Raw genomic sequence first — 9,429 nt, 5'->3', positions numbered from 1 at the left:
AAACTCTGGCTCGCTCAAAACTTTCTCCATCTAAATGAGAGCAAGACCTAGTACATCGCTTTCAGTCCAGACTTGGCCACCCTGAGACCCAAGCTAGGTGCCCTGATCCCTTCAGTCACTGACACTGTTAAAAACCTTGGAGTAATATTTGACAGCAGTTTTAGCTTTGATAAACAGATCCGCTCTGTAGTTTAAAACCAGCTTCTTTCATTTGAGGATGCTAGCAAAAGTGAAGCCCTTCTTGTCTCATGTAGACTTAGAAAAATTCACGCTTTTATGACGTCCAGACTTGACTACTGCAATGCCCTTTATGTCGGTATCTCAAAATCCCTCCTTCGGGAGCTACAACTTGTACAGAATGCTGCAGCTCGGCTCCTGTCCTGTACTCCTAGGTATGCTCACATGACTCCTATTCTCTTCTTGTTGCACTGGCTTCCAGTGAAATTTAAAATTGATTTTAAAGTGCTCTTATTTGTTTTTAAATCTATTAATGGCCTCGCCCCCTCATATCTTTCGGACCTTGTGTCTGTCTACTCTCCCTATAGACCCCTACGCTCTGCAGACCACCTATCTCTAGTCACCCCCCGCTCTCGTTACAAAAAATGGGGCGATCGCTCTTTTAGCAGTTATGGCCCTAGGCTGTGGAACGCGCTACCTCTAGAAATACGGTCCATAACCGAGTTGGCCCCTTTTAAGGCAACTCTTAAAACGCACCTTTTTAGACAGGCCTTTGACAACTAATCCAGATATCTCTTTTGCTGCTGTTTTATCATCCATCTTAACACACATACACAGGTTGTAATAATAATAATAATTCCCTCGATTTGGAATATTATCTTTACCCAACGTATATAATATATGTAATACTGGAATACCTATCCATTTTCCTCAAGCTGACAGCAAAAAAACAAACAACGTCCACTTGGTGTCTGTCCACATGAGCCACTCCCACAGGTTTTGTGGTCAGAGAGCCAAAAGCTGTGGTCTGCACTGAATACAAGTGAAATTGATCAAATTTGTGTTTCATTTGTACAACTACTGTGCATTAAGTGGAGCATATTATGTATTACAGTTTGCATATGGCAAAGCATGTATTTTTATCCATTATTTTGAACTGTTAGGAAAAAAGAGGTAAATAAATATGACAAATAAAAAGCATATTCATGTATGCTTCACTCAAGGTCTCACAAAAACAGAACATAAACACAAGTATTGAGAGTTTTAAGAAAAGCGCATTAGTGTTTTTGTGTGTGGCAACTGGGGGGCTAGATACAGTGATATATCAGAAAACAGGTTTATTGCTATTCTAGTTCTATGGCTGCAGAGCTCAGACACACATGCACACACCAGTCCACTGTACATCTACAAGGAAAGATCGGGGTTTAGTGGTTGCACAGAAATGTGGAAATTATGTATGTGCAGAACATATTGTCATTTTTCTTTTGCATACATTTACATTTGAATAATTACACTTAACATTTGAAAGCATGCACGACCATCCACCCTGCACACAGGAAATATTATGGTTTAATTATACTAATTGGATATCTGGGACCAAGACAGCATCACCTTTAACTGCTTCATTTTGCAGCCAGCTAGACAGTGTACTGCACTTGCTTTTATTGTGAAAACCTCACAGATTTTTACACACACTGTGGACAATGCATCAAGAACTGCATGTACTTAAACTAAGATTAGCTTTTTTGCTCTGTTCCTGTCCAGACTTGAATGGTTTAGAACACGCAGTGAGGACTTTAGGTGTACCTAACAGGTTTATTCATAACCTTGGCTTCTTTGTCCTGCTCTTTTGAAAAGTGGGAAATCAGAACGTAGACTTGTTTGCTGTTGACGTCTTCCTGTCGAAGCTATGCCTTTAAATTCTCTGTACCTTAAAAACTTGACAGCAATAAATAAAAATAACATGTCAAAAATAGGTACATCATCAAACTCATTCTTTCCTATGTAGTCAGACCTAGTGCCTTCTGCAATGTTTGGCATAGCCGTGGATTTGTAACAGCATGTGAACCATTTTATGAGAGTCATTAGATTATGTGAGAGCTCTGCATGGTCATAATGACCAAGACCATTTTATAAGATGCTCCCTATGGTGCAAAGACTTTACCCTCGGTGGCGGTTTCATGAATAACAAGATGAAGTGGGACACCTTTCATGACCTTGCAGCAAGTTTTTAATTTCATTGCTGCGGGAAAACAAAAGCTCTGGTCACTTTAGTTTAGTCTGTGATGATGGCTTACAGAAGTGACAAGACGGAAAATATGACACAAATGAACAACAGAAAGCCAATACTTTTCTTAAGCCAGTGGTGTGATAAGTACATACAAACAAATATTTATTTTTGCTGTGAATTTGGATTCACCAGATAAAGATTTTCGGTGGAGTATCACATGATAAAAAATGAGTGACAGATAACACATCTCATCCACTGAAGCACTTAATATAAGCTAAGCTTTGTAATTACATAGGCACCAATGTACTTGTTTGTTCACTAACACTTCACCTAACTTGGGTGTGATTTCCTCCTTAACAGCCGGTCACACTACACAATCACTGTGTGTGATCAGGCTCATCATGTTAACCCAGGGAGGATGTTCCCACTATTTTATAGGTTCCCAGCCTCCTGCTTACACCAATGAAGTGGCCCTCTTGGCCACTGTAATTTCCAATGTTATGCTGACCCCAGGAGTATAACCCAAATGTTTTTCCTCTCCTCTCATTTCTACTGAAGAATGCTGTGAGAGGCGTTTATTAAGTGGTGATACTCCTCTGCAACTACAGATCTGCCTTAAAAGCACACACTAGGGTCCAAAGAAACACATTTTAGCTGTAGTATAAGCAGTGATTTTCTAATGGCGCTGTAATGGCACCATGACTCATTTCTGCATTTCTCTGCACTGAAATTGGCATGTATTTGCTTGGACACAGAATCAGGATGACATCAGTCAGCATTCAGCTGTTTATGTAAAGGCATCAACAATATCACAGTTTTCAGTGAGTCATAGAATGATAAGGTAACTCATTACTGGCCCGCATCTCCAGCTGAGTGCTGCACTTATTGTATGATGCAACTGTCATTACATTTCTGACAGAAGCTTTTTGAGGAGCAGAGAGTCAATCAGTCTAGTGGTGCAGTGGTGTGCTGTCTAGTTACAGGGCGAAGGCAAAAAGCCCACATCAGGTTGGCAATGAAGGCGACAGGGCTGGGACGGCCAACTCAGATTAGTGCTGGCTGTCGACGGGGACGGCTGACTCAGGTTCAGACTGGGTATTGACAGGACAGTCAGCTCTAATGTGGACTCAGGGATGGGTGGCAGAATGGGCAGAATGAACACAACTGGGATAGAAATTGTGACATCTTTGCTCTCTTACAGAGCTCAACTTATTAACTTGTTGTCAGTGACTAAACCTGCTGCTGTGACATTGACAAAATAACAGATCACACTGTAACATATCAAGCAGGATGTACTGTATGCACCAGAATGAACAAACCTTTTGTCCTTGGACAGATGTTACACATATGTATAATCACCCCCTGGTGTCTCGGTAAACTTAAACTTATTATAGCAACCCTATCTCTAGATAAATGCTAATGATAAACACTAATAATTCTAGTAATTCTGCAAAACCCAAAGTTACAATCAATAATCTAATATTAATGCCATGTATTTGAAGTTTCAGTATTTATTTGTACAATATTTGCCATTGACAGCATATTTAAAATATGGTTAAGGTTAATGACACATTGCTGTAATGGCAAATCATCTTTGGGGTTATAGCTGGACATACTAGAGACTGAAGTGGTCATCTTGTTACAGACCAACAGTTGATATTGGCTTGTTTATTAATTAATCAAGATATTTTCCAATCTACATAAAGCGTACACCGGCAACACATCATCATTAGATATAAATTATGTGCTGAATAATTGTCCAGTATGAATGTAATTCCTAGGAATGCTTTCTGTCCTGGTAATCAAATTCTTAAAATCCTCAATCACAGAATTTATGTCTTGTGGCGAACTACTGTCCAAATACTGTATCTAATGCACTGCCCTTTACCTGAGGGTCTGTTCCCAGCTGAACAGCACCATGCTTTACCTGTTAGACCATCTCAATTTCTCCATGGAGCTTGGATGTACACTGCACAATGACTCTAGGGCCAGAAGAACAACTCTTATGGAAGCCGTGTAGAAATGGAAACAGTAATCTGCTCAGAGAAATCATTGTCCACTGAAGGTCAGCTGACATAGAGACAGAGATGCCCTTAAATCTTTCATAGAAGGTCTGTAAGTTTGACAGACTCCTGAGTTGTTGCTCCCCATGTCTTGTTGACTTCAGCTGTGATGTTAAACCCCTTAGGATTTTCTTTCCTTTGACAAAAGAAAGAAATATAGTGCCTTTTTTTCTGTGGTGATAGGAACAATTACACATGGGATTCTGGCTCATTCCTTCCATTGATAATGATGGTTGTGGACTAGAGTTTCTTAGCTGGAACACCACAGGGAATAGTCCTTCTTTTTTCTGCCTAAACTCTTTGGCCTCTGGGTCCAACCCAGCATGCAGATAAAGCACTTGGCAAGAACTGAACATAAAAGTGAATCTTACTTGGGGAAAGCCTGGTAAAAGTCAAAAGGCCTCAAACCAAAATGACCCTTTAGTTTGCTAGAAAGAAAAAAATGGAAGAGGCTGTTCTAAAACATACTCTGAATGAGTAGGCAGTTGCAGAGGAAAAGTGTCTGAAGGAACCTCTTTGTCTAAGTAAAAGCCCGTCCACAAGGCCGCTGTCTGCCAGTGAGCCACACTGACCAACTGGAAAAAATCAGCAGGCTGCCTCCAGTCGAACACTGTGGACAGTGAAAGAACAAATACCTTAACAAATGTGGTACAACGAGGTCAAAGCCTTTCTTTTAGATAAACAGGTATAACAAAATTTTTTTTCTTTTAGATAAACAGGTATAACAAAAAAATTAAAAAAGGAACAATGACAATAAGGCATTAAAACCAAAAGTATCATGTATTACAGATAAAATGAGTAAGAATGGTTATTTATTTAATATGGAAAAGGTCAGAGGTGGAAAGTAACTGAGTACATTTACTCAAGTACTGTAATTAAGTACAGTTTTGAGGTATTTGTACATTACTTGAGTATTTTTCTGCTACTTCATTTTTCAACTACATTTCAGAGAAAAATATTGTACTTTGTAAGCACTACATTTATTTAACAACTTTAGTTACTAGTTACTTTTCTGAATGATATAATGCAGGTACTGTAATTAAGTACAGTTTTGAGGTATTTGTACATTACTTGAGTATTTTTCTGCTACTTCATTTTTCAACTACATTTCAGAGAAAAATATTGTACTTTGTAAGCACTACATTTATTTAACAACTTTAGTTACTAGTTACTTTTCTGAATGATATAATGCAGCAAAATACAGTATAATTATAAGACTTTATTGATCCTTGGGGCAAAGGTCACAAGCATTTGTACTTTGTAAGCACTACATTTATTTAACAACTTTAGTTACTAGTTACTTTTCTGAATGATATAATGAAACAAAATACAGTATAATTATAAGACTTTATTGATCCTTGGGGCAAAGGTCACAGGCATCCTAGCAGTATGTAAAGTACTTCAAATTATAAACATATAAGGTAGTTAACAATAGCTCCATTTTTACCAGCTGCAACACTGAACATGATGTGCACAATAACACATTATTAGTAATTATGATGCAATAATATTATATATGTGCATAACCTGTACCACTCTGCATAATGGTTGCTTTTATTTTTGGTACTTTAAATATATTTTATGCTCATATTTTTGCAGTTTTACTTAAGTAACATTTTGAGTGCAGGACTTTTACTTGTCACAGAGTATTTTTATACTGTGATATTGCTACTTATAACTAGGTAAACGATCTGAGTACTTCTTCCACCACCGGTAAAGGTCAAACCAGATTGGGCTTTACTGATACTGTGTCAAACAGTCTATTAGCCAGTCTCATCATTGTATGGCGTTTCAGTTAGGCTATTACATTTCAAAGCACAGTCACACTGGTCACATGATCTACTTCTGTGATATATGATCTTAATTTAACACAATATAATACCAAAATTACATATGCCACTTGAGGTCTCTTTCCTCTTGTATTATTCAAAGTTGGCAGTGTAGTCCACACATATGAGAGTTTATTTGTTTTGGAGATAACAGTAACAGGTGGGTAGAAAATCTACTCTTGATTATTCTCACTTCGTTCTGTTTGTTTTTCAGACTGTTTTATACCACTGCCATCTGCTACCAGAAATAACACCACTCCAGCTCCACAGACTCTTTGACACACTGCTTTGGTACATCTATGCTGGATGTTCTTGTGTAAAGAGTTTTCTAGCCTTTATTCGCATTGGATGTGTAAGTTTGTGTACAAGCTCAAGAAACAAAAAAGTATTTACTGCTTCTGGAATAAAGAAATGCAGTTTTCTTTAGATATGCTGACTCAGGACCGCTTGTTCTCACTGGGATTATGCATATCGGTGAATACCAAGCCAGTGTCGACCCAGTAAATGTGTCATCACAACCAAAGCTGCTGCACTATATTTCATAATACTTTATACACTATACCCCATCTTGTTGGGTGCAGGAAACAAATGGCAGATTTTCTTTATCTGCAGGATGATATTACTTGCGTATAAAAAGAGGAAGCTATGGGACAGGCTTACACAATCACTTGCTTGATGAAATAATTCAAGAAATGAAGAAAATAATGCAGGAAAGCAAGGAGATTTCAAAAACACATCAATGGGAGGTTGATGTACAAGACTTGTAGCAGGTGGCATGTGTATTATTTTTTCAATGTGACTCTCTCTCTGTGGTTCGTCCAAAGCCAGCGCCACTCAGGAGGTGCTGCATCCAGCAGCGTGTATGCCTGCAGGCTGCAGTATTGCCTTTGTTAGCTAAAAAAACTGTCCTTCAAAATCTAAAAGTAAGATTTTATTTTTTTTTTTACACAGTGTAAAAGGTTTACACTTCCTCCCTCCCTGTGGGGCAATGGGGGAATACTGTAAAGGGTGAAGGACTCATATTGTGCTAACAATGGCATGTTCATTAATTTATGTTGCTCAGTTCCTCCACAACATTCCTGTAAATCACAGTATTCTTTGATTGTTGGCACCATTAAAAATCCGAAGGCCTGACTGAAAACACAATAATAAATCAAAAAACACCATTTCTGTTTCACTTCATCTTGCCTTGATGTTACTTAGTTTCCCTTTGACTGCCCACACTAACCACTTGCATGCACTCATGACTTGAATAAAAACATCCACTAAATGAGATAATATTTGACTAGAAGTCCTGCAGTCTGTCTCCTGTGTGTACGGGGACAGCATCAAATCAGGTATGATTTAATAACAGACAACTGAAACTGATATTGATCGACTTGTTCCATTACCCATACTGCATCTGCAGAGGTTGCCAGTAGATACACTAAGATGGCTTCCCATGGTAGCTTATCGTCTTATAAATCCATTTACTGATTGAGATTTTGATTGTGCTGGCTCGGGTTCCATTTGCCCTCTAGTTAAATAGGTAGTGATACCAGATAAGAGTTATTAATATGTATGGACCTCTGATCTTACAGAGTGGAGGGAAGACCACATCAAATTTGGTTAAGATTAAATACATTTTTAACATGTTTTATTGCCTGAGGTTTTGATTTAAGATATGTCTTGACCTGTTTTGAGAGCTTAGCTTGGGTTTTCCATGTATTTTGAGGCTGTGAAAGATTGATTTGCATCTTAAATTCCTTTGAATACTAAAGTAAAATATTTGCATGTGGTTTATTTTATGGAATTATTAAAATGCCTTCTTAAATTATACAGGTAAAACTGTCCAAGGGCTTAGTGTGAATATATCTGAAATCCTACTTTAATGGAGCCTTTTACCTTTGTATTGTTGTTACTTTTACCTAAGTAAAGTACTGCATATCATTACTACTTACACCAGTGGTAACAGATTGAGTCAGAGTGAGTCTAACTGAATAGGCTGAATCAAAGTGTGACTAATTGATGACTCCAAGCTATCCTGTAGAGTTTTGAATAATTTGTGGTGCTGCAGAGCATTATTTTGAGGAGCTAGCTCCTAGCCTCCTTGGGCATCCAGTTTATGTGTTTATGAGCACCACATACAGAGGAAAATGCTGTAGACAGCCAAAGTCATGTCGTCACATCCGCTTAGCCTCTGTTCCATTAGCTTCAGTAACTCTTTTTTAGCATTTTTTCATTAGTAATTTTAAGAAAACTAAGCATGTTTGTCTGTTTTATTCACATTCTAAGACAAACCACCAATCACTACAAGACTTACTGCTGAAAGTTGCAACCTTTGTGCTTTTAACAAGGTTAACTAACAATTTATTTTTTAGTTTATATTTTAGTTAAATAAATTGTGTCCTTTTAAGAGTTGTAACTCTTGACTTTAGCTTAGAAGTTTTAGAAGTTGCTATTGTATTAACTGACACTGCAGTGAGTTTAGTGGAGTAGTTGATTTTGGATTAAAAGATAACGTGAGGTTACTGTGTCATGTTAAAGTTCAGTTTTCATAAAGGTGAGAAGTTGATTTTGTTTATTAACTCCATAATTAGGTGATACTGAGAAAAATATCTTAAAAAGCTGAGTTCTTGAATTTAGTAGTATGCAGGTGACACTGGGTATGTACTGTAAGTGCAAATGTTTCTCTTGATTCGTGATCATATGATGTGTCCTTTATACAGAGAAAAGTTATTGTTGTTTAGAAGTATTCGTGCCAAAATGTGTCAACACACTGTATTTGTCAGTTCATTGCAAAAAAAAAAAAAAAGATAAGACAAGAGGTGATTTTGTGTGTGTGTGTTTTGACTGGAGTGCTGCCTTTCTTACTGACGTTGTCTTGGAGAATAGGCTATAGAAGTAAGATTACAGTGCCACTTTAACTTGCAGTGTTTTTGAGTTCATCTGATTAGTTTATTTCGTTCAGTTATCCTAATTGTTTAAATAAGAACTAGCCTACCGAGTGTGTGCCACTTTAAGATTCAGTGCTCTTTATTTTAGCTTGGTAGTTGATTGAGTTCAGTATTAACGGTGTAAATAAGTGAGATCACAGTGTGTGTCACTTTAAGAGTCAGTCTTCGGGTGGCTTCTTGATATTAATAGAGCTGCTGTGTCTTCCTCCTCTGACGTAATGCCCACAGCCCACAGAGACAAGCAGAGAGGTCCTGTCACAGCAAAGCGATAACACCAGTGTGAAAAAAGAGAAGATACCGAGCTGCTCTGCTTTGGTTTGCTGTGGCCAGCAAATCCGAGCTCTGGGCGGCTGAATAACACACTATAACGTCGGACTATTGCCAAACTCACCCATTAATCAGTCGGTGTTAGT

This window comes from Monopterus albus, unplaced genomic scaffold (assembly GCF_001952655.1).
Source record: "Monopterus albus unplaced genomic scaffold, M_albus_1.0 scaffold34.1, whole genome shotgun sequence".
Taxonomy (NCBI): Eukaryota; Metazoa; Chordata; class Actinopteri; order Synbranchiformes; family Synbranchidae; genus Monopterus; species Monopterus albus.
The sequence above is the reverse complement of the archived record's forward strand: the minus strand, read 5'-3'. Positions refer to the sequence as shown.